A 20,367-nucleotide genomic window follows, 5' to 3' on the forward strand; every position below is an offset into this window, starting at 1 on the left:
TGTATGGAAATAGAGCGAGATAGTTGAAATGAATAATTAACACGTTTAACACAAGTTTCAGTGTTGATATAATGTACCCCGATTTTGCTGTTTTATTCCAGCATTGATGCATCTTTGCACCTTGCAAAAATGTAGTTTAATATGGACGCTTCACACCACGTCAGTCTGGCCTAACCTAAAGAACTTTTGTTATGGGTACCAAACAACGGAAATATATTTATTACTTTTATACTATACATATATTTAAGATTTTTATTATATGATACACATATTTAATACACATCCATGACCCAGGAACTTTGAAAACTTTTTGTTCCCTCGGCGGGATTTGAACTGAGCTACCAACAGCCCACCAACTAAGCCACAGAGGTCGACAAAAGTTTGGATACTGTCACACAGCAAAATTCTTATCTTCATCATTAAACTTTCTGATAGGAGTTTTGGCCTAGATAGAAACACGATTCGCGTCGATATGACATTTTGAAGAATACAATAATTTTGTTTGCCGAAACTAAAAATTGTCCGTGAAGCCATGAATGTTATATATGAAAAGCTTCTATATTTTTTCATTACTTACACAAAACAACGTATACAAAAGAAGCGAAACGCAATCAAATAATTGTACAATCCAGAACAAATCAGACAAATCCATTAAAGTCATTTATTTTAACAGTCCCATAAACAGACGCAAATCGCTTTTTTCAGCGAATGATTACAGGCGATTTCGTTAACCGAAATGATAGCGATTCGGCGGATCTCTCGGATTTCATTAAGCGGCAGAAAAACGTTGGCGTGTTTAACGCCCCGCATTTGTATACTTCATCGTATATTCTGCATGAAATTTGCAATACCACTGTAATAAGCCGGATAATGTTTTTGATGTGAATAGCGGCGGTTCCATAGGTGGTGTTGTGGTGTTGTCCTAAATAGTAATGGATCGAAAATTCGTAATTCAAAGGTAAAGTAGACACACACAGTTGAGAGGAAGAAATATCAACCTCTTTTTCTGCTCTCATAAGTCTCGAAAGTCTCGTCTCGAAAGTGTGAGCCTGTAGGTATGTTTCTAATTAGATAGATGGGTAATAGAGATATGAAAACAAACATAGCTAAATGTCGGATTTTCCTCCACCTGTACGAGTTTTTCCGTAAAATAAAGTCGCGGGCAAGACCTAGTCCTTACAAAATATTTCTCCCCGTAATGTCCTCACGTAGATGATTATTGAATTCGCTCGCACAAGTTATGGGAGGCGTTTGTCATTATTATGTTTGTGACATTGCAAAAAATATGTTCTCGCCTTCTCGCGCTCGACAAATAAAAGCTAAGCTAAATTATATTTATTGACTAAATTGCGCGTGTTGTAAATCAAATAAGAGACAAACAAGAACATCGATTTCTTAAAATTTATGGTTATGTGGCAAAAAGAGCGTTAGCGTATTTGGGGCAATAAAATTATTATTTTGGTGGTGGCATTCGCTCATTTTGACCGATATTTTTGGTTGTTGTTACAGATTCATCTTAAATATAAGACTATAATAATAGTTGAACTTATATCCTATTTGGTTTAGATATGCCCAAAAAAGAAAATTTTAAGTAACTTATCGCAACTGCAAACGACATAAACGAGTATTTTACTTCGCTTAAAATAAGAGATGGAATAAAATATAACGCGAATGAAATATTCAGAGCGCGATAATTATATTACTACAATGATAACTAGCTGAGTGCTTCGTAAGAATTAAGAGGATACACCAAGGGCTAGAGAAATGAAAAAAAGTACGTATATAATATCTATAACTGTCTCCCTTACCTCAAGCCTATACCGCAGAACAACTGCAAAAAATCAACGATTCGTTGTCCCCTGATTCCTTCTCCAAAACTTAACCGATTTAAGTACTTTTTTCATTAAAGATTAAAGAAAGGCTTGAGCTGTGTTCCTATGTTTTTTTTTGTTTTTTTTTTTTGTAAAATCTGTTTTCTGGATGTTTGAACACAGCGGAAAATCTTGCCATTTTTTTGGGTTTTTGAACGTTCATATCTTATTTAATAATTAAATTTTGAAAAAAAAAGAAAACATAGGAACATTATATTCGTGGCCGTAGATATTCAGGAAAAAAATATAACCCTACTAGCATTATCCAGGAAGGAATCAGGGGACAACGTTTGTATGGAAAGAAGGGCGGTGTGGACTCCTCTTAAGGTACAAGTTGGAAGCCGACTTCATGGATTTGCAGCAGACGACGTTTTTTTGAAATACCTTGCGCAGCTAGCGACACGAAGCAGCTACACTTTCATAGAAACAGTATAGTCGCGACGACACGTCGTCTGCGGTTGCTCATGTCGTCCGCTGCCAATGCGTGCTAAACGATTTGCGTTTGCTAAAATATATTAGCATCGGACTAAGGAATACTGGAAGATGGAAATCAAGTTATTTTAACTGCATTTTTTTTAATTATCAGGTTAAAGGCATAACCTTAATATGACCCAATTGACTCAGATCCTCTAGGACAATTTTTTGAAAGAGCTGCAGGTGCTTTGCCGGCCTTTTAAGAGGCAATAGGGTAATAGGGGAGGGTAATAATACTCACTAACTCGGCGAAACACAGCGCAAGTGCTGTTTCACGCCGGTTTTCTGTGAGAACGTAGTATTTCTCCAGGCGAGCCGGCCCATTCGTGCCAAAGCATGGCTCTCCCACGTATATTCCTAGCTTGTTCACCGCAGGCGACTTGAAAATTTTGATGAAAGCTGTGTTATTGAACGAGTAAAATCTCCTTCGTCGGTTACTATATGGAGCGAAATTAGCTCAAAAAGGAATGGTCGACTATATTTGGTTGAAGGAACCATGCGTCAAGACCAATACCTGCGAGTTTTGCAATCTCATCTCCGTCACCAGATGGCTGAATAGTAGCCAGACGGCACCTGCATAATAATCATTTAGAAATCTACAGTCTACACCTTACCATAAGGCTAACAAAACTTTTTTAAAGAAAACAATAATGTTACTTTATTAGACACAAAAAATGTTTTTTTTTCAAGTGAGATAATAATCTGACCACCGACGGTAAACATTAGTAATTAGTTAAAAAGCATTTTTTTTTGTTCATCGAACATCTATCCTAAGGTTTTCAAGGGTGAAGTGGAGGGGCCAATAACCCCCTCTCCCCAAATTCACGTGGGAGAGCCGTGCTTCGGCACGAATGGGCCGGCTCGACCGGAGAAATACCACATTCTCACAGAACACCGGCGTGAAACAGCGCTTGCGCTGTGTTTCGCCGAGTGAGTGAGTTTACCGGAGGCCCAATCCCCTACCCTATTTGCTTCCCTACCCTCCCCTATTCCCTTTCCTTCCCATACCTACCCTCCCCTATTACCCTATTCCCTCTTAAAAGGCCGGCAACGCACCTGCAGCTCTTCTGGTGCTGCGAGTGTCCATGGGCGACGGAAGTTGCTTTCCATCAGGTGACCCGTTTGCTCGTTTGCCCCCTTATTTCATAAAAAAAAATTCAGACTGCCAGGTAGGCATCGATCTTCGGGCGGTTAAATAAGATCTTTTCGATCTATGCAAATAAACTATTTGCTTAGAATCAAATTACAATACGAGTAGAAAGCTTTTAGGAACCAGTCATACCAATTATCTTTAGCAACGGGTTAAATTTAACGGATTTAAATTGAGAACTTAATAGTTTTCTATCGTTTAAATAAACAATAGAAATACTTTTATGTTATAAAAGTATTATCGGATTTGTGGAAATGGCAAAAACTGACTGCAAAAAGGAGGTCAATTCAACCCGTATTTATGCAATATTTCCAGAACAGTCCAGTTTTCGTATGTAAGACTATATTTGTGTCTGAACAAATGTGCCAAATTTCAAGGGTATAAAATGTATGTTTAATTTTTTTATGTCTGTATTCGCATATCTCCGGAACTACAAGTTTGATTTTGGTAATTCTTTTTTTGTTGTACCAGGAATAATTGTCCAACATAGTTCCCTAAGTTATACAATACCTGGTACACCAAATTTATATCAAAACAGGTTCAGTACTTTTTGATTTAGAGAATTTTAATTCTTAATCAGGTACAATTTTGAAGTCTGTTGCTCTACCATGAGTTTAAAGCTAGGTGCTGTAAAATTTTCCATACTAAGCGTTAGTCGGTATCGAGTATCGATAAATACTATAGCTTTAAACTCATGGTAGAGCTACTGTTTTATCTTTTTAAAATACTATTAAATTATAACTATTATATTATTCATGTGAAAAGCTAAGCGAAGCATCAGCAGTAATGAGATTAAAGCATTTAGCTGGAGCGTGAAGCTGCTCGAGTCAATTATGCTTGGCAAGATTCCATTGAGATGATGCTATCAGCTCCTATAATTTTTTGCTCGGCGAAGCAGAATATTCATATTTTTCCTTCTGATACTTGCGTAATATCTGTTTTATTATCTTTGAGTTAGGAACCGAAACGATGTTTTCCTCCCTTGAAAATAACCCTTATATTATTACAATATGTTATACTTGTTTCATCACCTCACGTTGAATTTGTATGTTTCAACCTACGAATAATAAAAACTAAGAAAACGTTACTCCCATACTTCAACCGTTTTGAATTTATTTCATTTTCGCACACTAAAATATGACAATAGCTACGAAACACACACGAAATAAAACCGTTGAAAATAATAGTCTACAATTACACAAAATTCTTGCATATAATATTCGGGTAAAGTATGCATGTATTCGGTACAAATTTTCTAGCTCGCGGGTCAAATTTTTTGACACGGGTACTCTTCCTTAGTTTTTATTATTCGTAATATAAAGAAAATATGTATAAAATATACCTTCTGAAGAACATTTCTTAACGAGCGATTATTAATAAATCCATACTTAACATTAAAAACCAGAAAGTGTGCCTGCCTCAACTGAGGGCCCGATCTAGCTAAAGATCATTGTCGCCGCCCTTTACTATTGAGCAAATTTTTTGGGGATCAAGGGGGGGGGGATTTACATAAAATACTTGAATATTTTCTATACAACCTGAAGTAGGTTAGAATGTAAAATTTTCAAACTTGGGTGGTGGACCGTAAATGGCGTATCGTATCTTAGGGTCATTATACTAGCGCAGAGCCGAAGCGCAACGAAGCGAATTATTAAAACTGAATATAACAAATTCAACCTTAACTCCAAAGCGTTAACGCACTTTATTACTTCTGAGAATTTAAAAAGGCGCGCGCATCCGCGCGAATTCTCGTCGATGCGCCCGACCAACGCTGATTGACCTGGCAGAAGTAATGTATGCGTTTCGCTCTGGAGTGAAGGTTGAATTTTCTGTGTTCAGTTTTTGGGAATTCGCTTCGCTTCGACTCTGCGCTAGTATAAATTGACCCTTACGCCATTTACGGTCCACCACCCAAGTCTTATGCGTAACTTGGAAGATACGATACGCCCCCTTAGATCGGGCCCTGTCTCAACTGATTTTAATGAAACTTTATAAAATATATTAATATTATTATGAGTCTAGGAACACATAATAGTTTTATCAGTGCAAAATGTACTTTTACTGCACAGTAAACGGTCACCTAGTTATTATTGAAATATAAACGTGTATAATGTACATTAATATAAATCGACGATAATAAATTTTGCGACCATAAAATATGACTTTTTACAAAATTAATACGGATAAATTGTTATTCATTTAATTATTGAAATCAATGGGCCAATAATGGCGGCGCCTGTTCCCGTGACGGTGACACATGCGGACGGTAATTGGCCAACGTGACGTATGACCCTATACAATACCGATAAATCTCGGGGAATCCCGGCGAAGCACAAAAATCCCGGAAAATCCGATAGAATTGGATGGGTATATATTTACAAGGGATCGAACACAGGCATTACCTATAATACTATTATAGCTGAGAATATTAGTTACTTCTTTTTTCTTATTTTTGTAACTTGACTGGCACCTATACAATTTTGTTCCTGTATCGCCCAAAGGTTGACTGGTAGATAATGCCATAAGACATTAAGTCCACCTTTGTACTTGTATGTGCATAAAGTTTTTAATAAATAAATAAAATAAATATTAAGTTAACAATTACAGCCCAAATCCTACTTTCTACTAATCCTACTTCCTTCCTACTAATATTATAAAGGCGAAAGTTTGTTTGGATGTATGGATGTGTGGAGGTATGCATGTTTGTTACTCTTTCACGCAAAAACTACTGAACGGATTTTAATGAAACTTTACAATAACATAGCCTATACATCAGAATAACACATAGGCTACAATTTTAACCGACTTTCAAAATGGGGGAGGTGTTATGTTCGTTTTCTTATGTTCAACGATTACTCCGCCGTTTGTTAACCGATTTTCAAAAATTTTCTTTTGGTATATAGGGTGTCACCCCAATTTGGTAATTATATTCACAAAAGTGGTGATCTGATGAAGAATCTATAAGTAATCAAGGGAACTCCTCAAAATTCATAGGGAAACATGTGGTGACTTCGGTTTCGTGAGAAGTATTCTAAGCATATGCTACCAACAAGTAAGATTTAGCACCGAGGTATACCTGGTATACCGTGGTTCGGAACGGGTGAGAGAATTCCTGATTCTCTATAGATACAAGTTTGGGAGTTTCAGCGTTGTTTTAAGAACGGAAAGCATATGCTACTATGCAAATTACATTCATCATCATCATCACTACCATATTATACCATGCATCGTCCCATGGTTATGACTTATGAGCTTATAATGAACCTGTTATTGGTACTTTTCATAGTCTTTTAGATCGAGACTCGAGTTTGTCAAGCGATAATTAAAAAAAATCTATACCTACCTAATATTATAAACATAAAGAGTATGGTTGCTTGAACGCGTTAATCTCAGGAACTACAGGTCCGATTTAAAAACTTATTTCAGTGTTAGATATCTCATTTATCGAGTAAGACTATAGGCTATATATTACCACGTTAAGACTAATACGACCGAAGAAGCTCAGGAAAATGTGGGAAAAACGGGCGAAATATTAGAAATTTACGAACTACTGGAGCAATTTTTATGGCAATATTAAGCACACATATAGAGTAGACCAAGTGAAGGAGAGAGAAGAAAAATGTACGGTTACCGTATTATATTGTTTATACGTGTTAAAGCTTACTTATGTTCGTTTCCGGAACACTATGCCAATCATATCTACCTACGATTTAGCAGTTTAAGGCTGAAGGATGAATTCTGTAATTTTTTCATCAGGCAGACACATTGTAAATTACCTACTATTTAAACCAGTTATCTGTATATCGATTAGTCAAATTGTGTGTTTGCTCAAAGTATACAAAAGTTGATAGCAAGAGATAATAATTATGTACTATGTGCACTCTACACAGTAATCTATGGTACAGTATAGTTATAACTCAAACTGTAACTAACTGAATAACGAACCTACTGAAACGTCAAACTGGAGAGTGTAGAGTAAACAGTAAATAATATATAATATTTTGTTAAATTCAACACGTTTGAGAAAATGAAGTATATTTTTTCCCATTCACAATATTTGAAATCATTTTCGTGAGAAACGTAACATACAGAAAGGTAAACATCGGGTAAAAAATATAAGCAATGTTTATATTTTAAAAGGTAGCAATAGCATTAAACATATTTTGTATAGAATCACCCAAATATGACAGATCTTTAATTACACGTCATAACACTGGCAATGAAACCACCCTGTGTAATCCCCCGCCACGATAGGAAAAAATATACGCGCTCTTAATAAATACCTTTATATGTCATTGTCAGATACCTTTGTTTTGTTATAAATGATCTCTTTTGTCTCACTCTTTTTTCTCCCCTCCCCCTCGCACCCTCGATATAAAAACGCCGCCATCTAACGAGGACTCATTAACTCATATCAGGTGTGTCATTAACGCGAGAATAAAGTCCTGATGTTGCTATGGACTTTCCTGTCATAGTATTAGCTAAATCATAATGAAAAACTAGCGTTATTCTACTATTATTAGGGTTAGTTTACTTTGCAACGTGATGTGGCGATTGTCTTGAAACATGAAATACCGCCAAACAAGCGCAGGGAAAGTCTCATATTTTAATAAATAAAGTTCAGTTTTATTAGCTTCACGAGCTTTTGCTCGCAGCTTCGCTCGCGTTTAGAAGTATTATTATATACAAACTTTCATCCCTATTTTAACCCCTTGGAGATAGAATAGATCAAAATCCTTTCTTAGCGGATGCCTACCTGCATGCCAAATTTCAGCCCAATCGGTCCAGTGGTTTGGGCTGTGTGTTGATAGATCACCATGTCAGTCATAGAAAGTTTATGAGGATCGATACACGGTTACATTTTCACGCGAAAATGCTGATCAGATATAAAGCCACGGTTAACATAGAGCTCTGGATCAATCTAGATTACTTTTCATCCTGAAATACTATTCCTGTTCGTCATACAAGCCGTGGACAAAAGCCATTAAAACTATATAAGTCGTAAAAGTATTCGGTTCAAAAATATTTATTTCACGGACTTTTCATCCCACTCTGAATTCATAATTCATTGCGTAAAAACTAACTCACGTATTTTATGGGAAAATTTTATGTATTCCGGGTAGTTTATTAGTATTCTGCCCGCAGCCCCAACCCTGATATAAACTTTTGAATACCGCTAAGTACTCTGTTTCATTTAGTTCAGACACAGTAAGCTGCGCTGCTAACTTTTTAATAGTGCCCGACTGAAGGTCGAGTTTTGGCCGAAGCCGGTTTCGGCTTATTAATCGGTTTGAGCCCAAACTGAAACAAAAGATTTCAAATCTCGCAAAAAATATTTTAATGTTGGAGGTGGATAAAACTATTGTTTTTATTTGTATTAAAACGCTTTAATAATATTATATTAAGAAAAATTCAATTTTTTCTCTTGTCGTAGAAATGTCAATATGTAATAATTTAAAATACAATTTGATACTAATAGATAACATTTTGTTCAATTTCGAAAATGGTTTTCCAGGAAATAAACCATCCAAATCAGCTGTGTTTTTTGTGAAAACTGTAATTAAAAAGAAATTGTAGAAAAATGTGTAGCCGAACATGATAATATTTAGGCTGAAGCCGAAGCCAGAACTCCGGTCACTACTTTTTAAACAGTTTTAATACCATGGAAATGAATTTCACTTCGCCACTTCACAAGAGGCCATATTAAAATATAATTAAAATATATATATATAATTAAAATGACTGAAACTCTAAAAAAGTTGAGCGTCCAAGCAAACATTTTATACGATGCCAAAATACACATACATACTTCTTAGTTGGCTCATCTATTTGACGACCTCTGTGGCTCAATCATTATTGGTTGAGTGTGTGGCAACTGGCAGCTCAAGCCGGGAGTCGCGGGTTCGAATCCCGCTGACGGAACAAAAAGTTTTTAATGTTCCCGGGTCTGATGTGTATAACACAATTCCTTCAGGTACTTAGCACGGGGCCAGACTGACGTGGTGTGAAGCGTCCATAGATTTTATTATATTATTATTATTATTTAGATGACGCCCGGAACTCCGTTGCGCCGAATTTGTTTATCACGCGGAAACCGTACATTTTTTCGCAACAATATTATAATCTTTAATATACCAAATTTCATCAAAATCGATTCCGCCGTTTAAGCCTGAAGAGGTGACAGAACTACACATTTTCACACATACATAATATTTTTTTGTGTTAGCTTACACTATCCCACTACTGGGCAAAGGCCTCCCCCAGGGTCTTCCACTTGTCTCGCTCCAGCTGCTGCAGCGCCACCGTTGGCCAGCCCGGCTGGTACACCTCCACTTCATCGCGCCATCTTTTCCTAGGCCGGCCACGGTTGCGTCTTCCATCTTCAGAGGGGTTAACTCTGCCGATATCTTAAGTAATTACAAGTATAATATTAACTACATAGTAAGGATAAAATAAATTGTAGATATTCATTCAGATGTCGTATGGGTAAAGTAAACGACAAAATTTCTAAGCGTTCCGCGAGTCCGGATACGATGTTTTATGTCTACGTGGCTTCCGGATACGGGTAGGGCGGATAGGCTCAGGGCGGGCGGATGTACGGAATCGGGAAGACTTGACTTTATAAGCGAATTTTATTACGTTTTTTAATAAAACATTGAAATAACAATAAATGTACTTGCGATCTGAATTATCAAAAGCTTTTAATTTAAAATGTCCATTTTATCACTTCTTTTTACACATATTGTTGTAAAACAATTATTTTAAATAATAAAAAAAATGTTATAAAACAATTATTTTAAACAATTATTTTAAATAACATTTTCATGGGCTTGCGTCCTTCGATCTACCCGTCTATCTACCTTCCTTCACTAGAAGTAAATTATGTGATGAATATTGTTCTCTAAGAAAAAGATATAATATTATCAGCGGAATGCGACTTTATTTTATTTTAAAAGTAAAGTAAGTATATTAGTTGGATGGAATCATTAAACTTAATATTTAAGTACTTAGATAATAATATTATACCGTGCAGTAATTTTTTATACATATTATGCATCTCTTCAAAAAGCGCAATTATAAGAACACTATTAGATAGAATATGATACAGTATTCAAATTCAATTTACAATAAGCGCGGGTATGTTGCGGGCTTAAGACTCGTCTTACGTCTATAAGTCGCTTTTGAGAAACCACATCTGAGCTCGACCTTAATCTCTTCTCTCCCCATAATTTTCTCTTTAATCTCTCATATTTACCTCTGATTTGACCAATTTCGTATGTACAACTAGATGTCTCCCACAACTACGTTGTGCTATAATTTGTAAATTTTTTCGGGATAAAAAGTATCCTATGTCCTTTCCTAGGGCTCAAAGTATCTCCATACCAAATTTCAGCAAAATCGGTTCGGCGCGAAGAGGTGACAAACAGACAGACAGACAGACAGACACACTTTCGCATTTATAATATTAGTGTGGATACCAGTTTACTATAATTTTTGGAACAGTGTAACAACATGGGATACCTATTTTCTTTAAGAAAATATCAAAAATATTATGTAATCTATGTTCAGATCCACGCCTTACCAACTGAACGGATTTGGTAATTTGCAACATTTTTCGCAGGCTCCTTTACCCATATTGAACCTTAAGAAGGTTTACTAGATTGTCTTTCTAACTCCTAATTTAGTTGCGAGTTCCGGAAAATACAGTAACAGGATATTACTGCAATTTTTTCACGCTAGACGGAAGCACAAAACAGAGAGAAATAAGTTCTGTTCAACGTTTCCAACATGTTGCACACGCCATATCAGAATATTGACAACGTTTCTGTCAATATTCTGATATGACGTGTGCATTGCACACTGTGCAATATGTTGGATTTTAGTCGGATTGATTACTGTATACGCTAGTGGTGCCCGCTGCTTCGACCTTTGCGTAAATATTCCTATATAAAATACCCTATTCTCTATTAAATAATAGCTCAAAACATAATAATATGATTTTTCTTATAAGTTCTCGGGTTAGAACAGTTTATACTCGTAGGTAATCATATTTAAGTAAAGCAAAATACTAATATAAAATATTATTCCAAGAACATCGCAGTTAAACGGGGATTTCGATATACTTCGTTTTATAGGGAAATAAAATATAACACGAGTAATATTTATTTAGTATCGTGCCAATCAATATAATCCCAATGGAATAACATCGTTTTAAGAATTGGAAAACTGTATTTTAACACAATTACTCGTATTAATTTATGTTTTATTAGTGGTATTGTTATAATTGAGCGTCCGTGGCCTAATAGGTAGACCTTTGGTTCGCACTCTTAGAGGGTGCAGGTTCGAACCCGGGTGGAGGCGTGTACCTATGAGACATTTTCTGATCTCAAGTACATAATACGGACGCTCGTACGGTGAAGGTAAACATCGTGAGGAAACCCGCACATAGTTGGTCCCAGACGTATTGACTTTCCTCTGGACTAGGCCGACTATGATGCGAGAATGCCGTATGCGCTTGGGTAACCATACGGATATTTAAAAATCGTGTCCCAGGCACTACAGTATTTGAGGAGTAGTTACTTCGCTCTGAAAAATACTGTATAAATCATCCGTGACCTAGTTTTTGTTATAATAAATGTTGACTATTAATTCTCGCAACTACGTTTACCTAGGAAAACCTTTTTTTTTTTTTTATGAAATAAGGGGGCAAACGAGCAAACGGGTCACCTGATGGAAAGCAACTTCCGTCGCCCATAGACACTCGCAGCATCAGAAGAGCTGCAGGTGCGTTGCCGGCCTTTTAGAGGGAATAGGGTAATAGGGGAGGGTGGGGATTGGAAGGGAAGGGAATAGGGGAGGATAGGGAAGGGAATCGGGCCTCCGGTAAACTCACTCACTCGGCGAAACACAGCGGAAGCGCTGTTTCACGCTGGTTTTCTGTGAGAACGTGGTATTTCTCCGGTCGAGCCGGCCCATTCGTGCCGAAGCATGGCTCTCCCACGTATTACGTCTCTACATCTTTTATATAAAATACTACTATATGTCCACTCTGTCCAGTGTCATTTAGTTCCAGTACGTTTTTTTTTACAAAGCAAGCGTTTTCAACTAGCATCAGAAATCCGAATCTGTACTATATTATTTACTGGACATTCGCTACCCATACTTCCTGCACGTTTCCTATAGTATGTTTTAACGTGTGTGTATATTAAATTAATTTGAATGGCTCTATAGACGCGAGTGTCAACAATGTGAGCACACACAAAAGGAATTTTCAATACTCTCGATAAAGGGGCGACGCGCTCGGTAACAATATCAGCTTTCATGTCATGGAGTTCAGCACAAAAAATATATCAGGAACTACGCCGGCTTGATTTCAATTCATTGGCTGTTTTTAAGCTTTGACTAGCTGTGCTGCTTAAGGGTCCCCCCAGACTTACAATTTAAAGTTGGCCGACTATCGTACAAACCACAGAGATAGATCAAGATAGAAGCGCCATACGCTCGTGTTCATACAAATTGGAGCGACATGGCGCTTCTATCTTGATCTATTTCTGTGGTTTGTACGATAGTCGGCCAACTTTAAATTGTAAGTCTGCGGTGACACTATAACTTTATTTATGATATAATTCAACAGTACGGGCCGGATCTACCATAAAAGCTTTTTGGACTTAAGCCCAGAGGCCCACGAATTCAAGGGGCCCCCACCTAAGTCTAGTCAAAGTAAAAGATGGTCGGCAATGTGAAAGAATTCATAATTTAATTAAATTAAACAGATCGTGTGGTTTGCAGTCCTACGAATCCTACTATCAATCAAAATTCAATTAATTCAATTCAAGTCTGCACTTAGGAGTTGGTAGCTACTTCGAACTGACAGTTAAATGTTATAACCCTGAGCCTGTTTCACCACTTCCTGATAAGTGACGAATAGGCTATCCACCAATTAACTTGACAGATCAAGTAACTATGAAGAATCTGTCAAAAAAGTTGTGAATTGGATTTTATCAGAAAGTGGTGAAACAGGCCCTAAGTAGCATTAGCCTGGGGCTAACTAAACTCACGGTCCGGTCCTGACCGTACGCGTGTATGTCCGCGATATACGCGAGTATGTCGTATAATTTATACGTGGGAGAGCCATGCTTGCTGAAGCATGGCTCTCCCACGAATGGGCCGGCTCGACCGGAGAAATACCACGTTCTCACAGAAAACCGGCGTGAAACAGCGCTTGCGCTGTGTTTCGCCGAGTGAGTGAGTTTACCGGAGGCCCAATCCCTTACCCTATTCCCTTCCCTACCCTCCCCTATTCTCTTCCCTTCCCTTCCCATCCCTACCCTCCCCTATTACCCTATTCCCTCTTAAAAGGCCGGCAACGCACCTGCAGCTCTTCGGATGCTGCAAGTGCCCATGGGCGACGGAAGTTGCTTTCCATCAGGTGACCCGTTTGCTCGTTTGCCCCCTTATTCCATAAAAAAAAATATATACCCTTTAACTCCTCCTAAGCGGCTGAACCGAATGAATTTTTAATGCATTTGTATAGCAACCCAGACGATTTTGATTCACAAACTAGTCAGATTTAGAAAACCATACAGGACAACATCTGTCGGGTCCACTATTCCCACAGTATTTAAACAATATCCAGTAGATCATCGTCATATTTGACCGCCCAATTTACTCTCGGGATTATTGTACACTCGAATTGTGTTATGAAACAGCAACCAGTTATTATTATTATTGGGATGAAAAATTAATTACTTTTATTTTACGATCGAACGAGCCGATATCATGGAGATTATCTTGGGTTTAATCGGCTTAAAACGTAAAGGTAATGAACGCGGCCTACGTAATTATTATTTTACCCCGATTATCCTAATTACTTCAGGCTAAAGGCCCACGTTTGTGGCATTTTAGCGCATAATGCGTAAAGTAAATTGAAATCATAGTTAATAATCACTAATTAGTATTATGAATGGAAATAAAAGGGGTGAAGCCCTTTTGCCGGAGCATTCCCTTACTTTGGTGGAAGTCCGGTCCCTTTTAAGGTAGACCGGCTGGTCGTGGAGGGAGTCCTGTGTTAGACAGATCCAGGACATTCCTCCGTATACGGCTGAAGGCAAACCGCAGGTGGTTTTAGTGGGTAAGAGTCCCACATACCCCCGGGGTGCTTCAGCTAACTGAGGCACATCCCCAACCCGGGGCACCCATGATGGGTTTCCCCTGCGCATCAAAAAAAAAAGAAAAAAAAAAAGTGAAGCCCTTATTAGGAGGCCGATTGAATAGTTGGACTGACATGACGCAAGGCTGAGCGACCGGACTTGTACACAAATATTGGAAAGCTTAAAACGAGTACCTACAGTCAGGTCGGCCCGTGATCATTCCAACCATTTGATCGGCCATCCCGTATATGGGGAGTGGGGACCTTAAGACTCAATTTAAGAATCTTCTCGGGAAATGAATTTTTATCTTTATGCGAGTCATCAATGGTTTAGCGGTTAAAGCGTAAGATACAGACACACTTTCGCGTTTAGTTTATTTTAGTACGGTTGGATAATACCTAATAATAATTAGACTTCAGAATCAAGTATTTAGTAGGCAGTGCGAATATTAAACGGGCTTTGGCCCACCACTCATTCTCACCACTGCCAGACTTCTGAAATTTTCACAGATTGTGTATATATATTATGTTGTCGCTATAACAACAAAATTTTATTATCATGCAAATTGTACAGTATATAGAGGTTATACCTTAATATACATTTCAAGCAGAAATTTATTTTCGTCTTTTAAGAGTGTTTTTAAAATAAAAACTTTTTTTCAAAAAGGTTTTTGAATATAAGTAATTTATTTTTTGTTTTTTAGATATCTCTGGGTAGATTTCTTAGTCGGTTCTTATTTTTGTTTTGTTTCAAGAATTTGTTAAAATCTGATTAACTTAAGTCCTTAAGAAATCGTACCTACTTGATTTTAATCAGTGAAAAAACCGTGTCTATATCTAGCGAGTTGTTTAAATATTTCGTTAATTTCTACATGACTAAAAATTTAAATTTCACTCAACAAAAATTGTCTAAAACCAGACTGGATTTGACTTGACATAACATGACATGACACGATACGATACGACACGACACGACACGACACGACACGACACGACACGACACGACACGACATGACACGACACGACACGACACGACACGACACGACACGTTACGTCAAATTACGACATGACACGACACGCCACGTCACGTTACGTCACGACAAGTCACGTCACGTCATTTCACCCTACATCAGGTCACGTCACATCACGACACGACACGACACGACACGTCACGACACGTCACGTCACGACACGTCACGTCACATCACGTCACGTCACGACATGACACGACACGACACGACACAACGACGCTTAATGAGCCCTTTTATTTGATACCCATATTATTGCAGAAGTGCTTTAAAAATAACTATTCCCTTATCTTGGATGAGCGTCCACTTTGTATGTAGAATGACATTACATTCGTTTCCGAGTTACTCTCAATGAGCACTTTCATTTGATATCCATATTGCAGAAGTGCATTAAAAATAACTATATATATTCCCCTATCTTGAATGAGACGCCATATTGGATGTAGAATGACATTACATTCGTTTTCATGATACTCTCAATGAGCCCTTTCATTTAATATCCATATTGTAGGACTGCATAGAAAATAACTATTTCGCCATCATGGATGGTCGGCCATATTGGATTTAGAGTGATGCCACATACCACATCGTGCATGGTCATCCAAACTAAACGTGTATGCAAAATTTCAGCTCAATCGGTTAAATATATCTACTTCAAAATTGAGTTCCAAAATTCCACCGTAACATACATACTTACATACATACAGAGCAAGTTAAATAAAAGCTTTTAAAAAATACGTTTTTTGTATGGGAGCCCCTCCCATACAAAAAACGTATTTTTTTGGCCTTTTTTGCTCGATATCAATAATGGCAACAGACAGGCACTTGAAATTTTCACAAAGGCCTTAATTATATGTTAACTTTATTAATTAATAATAATATTTAAATAAAATAAAAATTTAATCCCATACACAAAGCCCATTTTCGCCTACTTTTGCTCTATAACGGTACAGAACCTTTCGTGCGCGAGTCCGACTCGCACTTGGCCGATTTCATTATTTACTCTCCTCTCTTTGTACCGCGCGATGAATAGTATATATTGCTTACACAGCTATTTCATTTTCACTAATGTCGGCACTCTTGGAGTGTTATTTTTTATCACACGATCAAAATGTGATAGTGAAAAAAATGAAATGAATAAAAAAATCGAATAGTAACATAGCCTCAGGAGCTTTAGAAACCAAGTAAAGAAATAAATACAACGAAAATTCCGCATCGATTTTGAATTATATACAGTTTAGGTAAGCTCGTAAGTAGATCAGTTTACCGACGACCAGTCACACGTGAAATATATTTTACGGTCAACGCGGTTAGCTGCTAGTGAAATTTCAAAGGTCAAATCATTCGTGAAAGCTTACTGTGAGTCATCAGGGTAAATGTTGAATTTGATCCATAACGTTTAAGGCCCAGTAGTCCCTAAAATAAGCAGGTCGATGTCTGTCAGTACGAATATCGACGTAAAGAACATTAAAATAACATTCATGAATATCAGCGCGCCTTGTACAGTGGCGGTTACGCGCTCGCCGCGTGCCTTGATAATAGGAAATAGGAGAAAAAACCTTTTGTTTTTAGTATTACACAAATCAAATATATCAAATCGTTTAGGTTAGGTTACGAACTTACGACAAATGTACTACATTTTTTGTTTTTACTAGAAAGTGTGTAATTTAGCCATAAAATGATTTAATTATGAAAAACAGCGTTATAACAGTCATCTTTGAGACTTTTTTCTATCGAGCAGAATTTTTCAAATTGTGTACTGATATACCTTTGCGTATAGGAAATTTTCTCAATTTTAAAACGGTACTTTTTAATACTTAAATAATGACATTTTCTTTACAAAAAACATTATTTAAAAAACTCATTTTACGTAGTTGCAACAACCACAGCCCCTTAAGGCGAGGATAAACCCCAATTTGTTATACCGTGACTCCCGGTTTACCTAGTTCCAATATAATAACGAAGTGTTAAAAAATATGAGATATAAAGCACAATATTTAAAATACCTTAAACCATAAACATTTTAATAAAACGTAATACTTTGGCTGTAATTAATTTACAAACTTACCTCCGAAAAAACTCTATTTCATCGAAATATAAGTATTAACTAGGATAATTGTACATTTTATTCGAATAAATTGTTAGCAAATCTATATTAAAAATTCTTTAACCGAACAATTTTGTTTCTTAATATTTATTTCCAAAGATATTTAAAAAAAACATGAAAAATAGAGAAGATCCGCCCGAGAACCTACAGTTTTATGCTAAGCTAAAATGAATCTTATTGCGATGCGTATACGCTTGGTCTTCCTCCGCCTTAAGTCATATTTACAATCCAACATGGATGTTTTCATGCGTTGTAACTTGTAACGAAACAACCTCCAAAATAATTTATACGGGCTTGCAAACTGTCAGTTGTGTTTTGTGTTAACGTGTTAACAGTTGTTTTACATCCTATCTTTTTACCTTATTTTATTTATTTATAATTTCATTTCATTTAGCTACGGTTGAATTTATTTTGTCGTTGATTTCGTCGTATTGGGCAATTGTTATTTGTTTCGCATCCGCGAATCAAAACATCCTTACCTTGTTTTTAACAATTTTTCTCCAATTTGTTACATGCAGCTGTTTTAGTATAAATTATTGCATTATGATGCACCTACTTTGTGGTCAATATATTTTATCATTGATAGTCTTTGTTTTTCATTTACCTATATTATTTTTATTGTTTACTAGCTGTTGCCCGCGACTTCGTCCGCATGGACTTCAGTTTATAGCGCGCGATGTCAACAAAATTGGTGTCAAAAGCTTTTATAAAAAAACCCTGGTACCCCTTAAATCAATACAGCTGTGCAGTGTGCACACAATAAGTACTTAATTGTTTTATATTAAACTTTATATTTTATGCCAAATTTTAAAGCTTATTTAGCCCCCCAATTATACAACTTTACCCATAAACTATTTATCATTGATAGGTTTAGCCCCAATTTCACCAACGTCTGTTAGTGTTAACAGCTTGTTAAAATGTCCTGTCTTCTCTTTCATTCATATGAAAAACGATACAGCTAACGTGATACTAATTCGGGCATTAGCTTTAACAGTCGTTGGTGAAATTTGGTCTTAAGGTTACGTCACTGCCTGCACAGATAAAGTACTGAGTTATTTAATACCGTAGAATAGATATAACAATCGAAAAAAATCGAGACTTAAATGTAAGATGATACCACCTCTTATAGAAAGACTTTTGAGCAAGCGTCAGCGCGATGTAGAAGACGCACGGCGCCATCTATTATGAATTTTTTGAACAAATTTACGACCCTTACAACCCTTTTTTCCAGTAAAAAAGTAGCCTATGTCCTTTCTCAGGCTTTAGACTATCTGTATACAAAATTTCATTACAATCGGTTCGGTAGTTTTGGCGTTTGGCGTGAAAGCGAGACTGACAGACAGACAGACAGACAGACAGAGATACTTTCGCATTTATAATATTAGTATAGATTATGTGCACACTGCACAGCTGTTTTTGGGTATATTGATTAATTAAGGGCCGCGCGCTACACCAGAATGGCAGCGGCGAGGCGAGCACTTTCAGCGCTGCCATTCCGGTGTGGCGCGGCCCTAAGAGGGTACCACTTACCAGGGTTTTAAAAAGTTTTTAAATTTGACACAAATTTTGTTGACACCGCGCGCTATAAACTAAAGTCCACGCGGACGAAGTCGCGGGCAACAGCTAGTTATGAATAAAAACAATAATATATAATAAAGTAAGTATGATTAGTTCTGTCACAACTTACAATAATGAAGTCAAAAATAAAACGCCATCTGTTTACATATATTGGAATTAAAATGTTGATTGCATTGATATATTTTCTGGATGGAATACAGGCCAACACAGTACACTCGAACTCCTTAGAAATGCAGTAGGAGTTCTATAAGATAAGATAGATTGATTATTATTATACCAAGTGATAATATTATTAAACATAATATTCTAACGTATTAAAAACTATAAACAGAAACATAATAACTAATAAGTATGATTAGTTCTATGTTATAAAGAAGTAAAAAATAAAACGCCATCTGTTGAATCGTATTAGAACTAAAATGTTCATTGCATCGATATATTTCTGAATTTTTTATAATATTATACATAAAATATATTTAAGATTTTTGAAATATTATTTTAGTACAAATCCAAGACCCAGGAACATTGAAAACTTTTTGTTCCGCCTGCGGGACTCGAACCCAGGACCCCCGGGATGAGCGCTGGCCACGCGCAATGCGAATTAATTTTCATCGATATTTTCATGGAAATAAGATATTTTCCCACATCAAAATGTAGCCTATGTCCTTTCTCAGACTCTAAAATAACTGTGTACAAAATTTCATTGCAATCGGTTCAGTAGTTTTGGCGTGAAAGCGAGACAGACAGACAGACAGACAGAGATACTTTCGCATTTATATTATTAGTATAGATTTAAGTATTTCCCCTACAAAATGTGAATCGTGTTAAAAGAGCTTTTTTTGTGATTTCTATGGGCAAGTGACCGAGCGTCATAAATTTGCCCATACAAAAGTAAAAAAAAGTTTATCTTTCAACGCTGCTACTTTCACAGTTAACTCTATATGAGGGGTGTCCCTATATTACTTATATATTATGTATTTATATGTACACTTTTAAGACAGTATTAAGTA

The 20,367-nt window shown here is 36.7% G+C and overlaps 1 long non-coding RNA gene across 1 annotated transcript; it reads left to right on the forward strand.

The window, feature by feature from the left end:
• The first annotated feature begins 4,758 nt into the window (after window positions 1-4,758).
• LOC121732654 lies at window positions 4,759-19,699 on the forward strand. Its single transcript, XR_006036415.1, has 3 exons — window positions 4,759-4,806; window positions 5,997-6,004; window positions 19,689-19,699. It is a non-coding gene; the product is annotated as an uncharacterized LOC121732654 (long non-coding RNA).
• The last annotated feature ends 668 nt before the right edge of the window (window positions 19,700-20,367 follow it).

The sequence above is a fragment of the Aricia agestis genome, chromosome 12, assembly GCF_905147365.1.
Source record: "Aricia agestis chromosome 12, ilAriAges1.1, whole genome shotgun sequence".
NCBI lineage: Eukaryota > Metazoa > Arthropoda > Insecta > Lepidoptera > Lycaenidae > Aricia > Aricia agestis.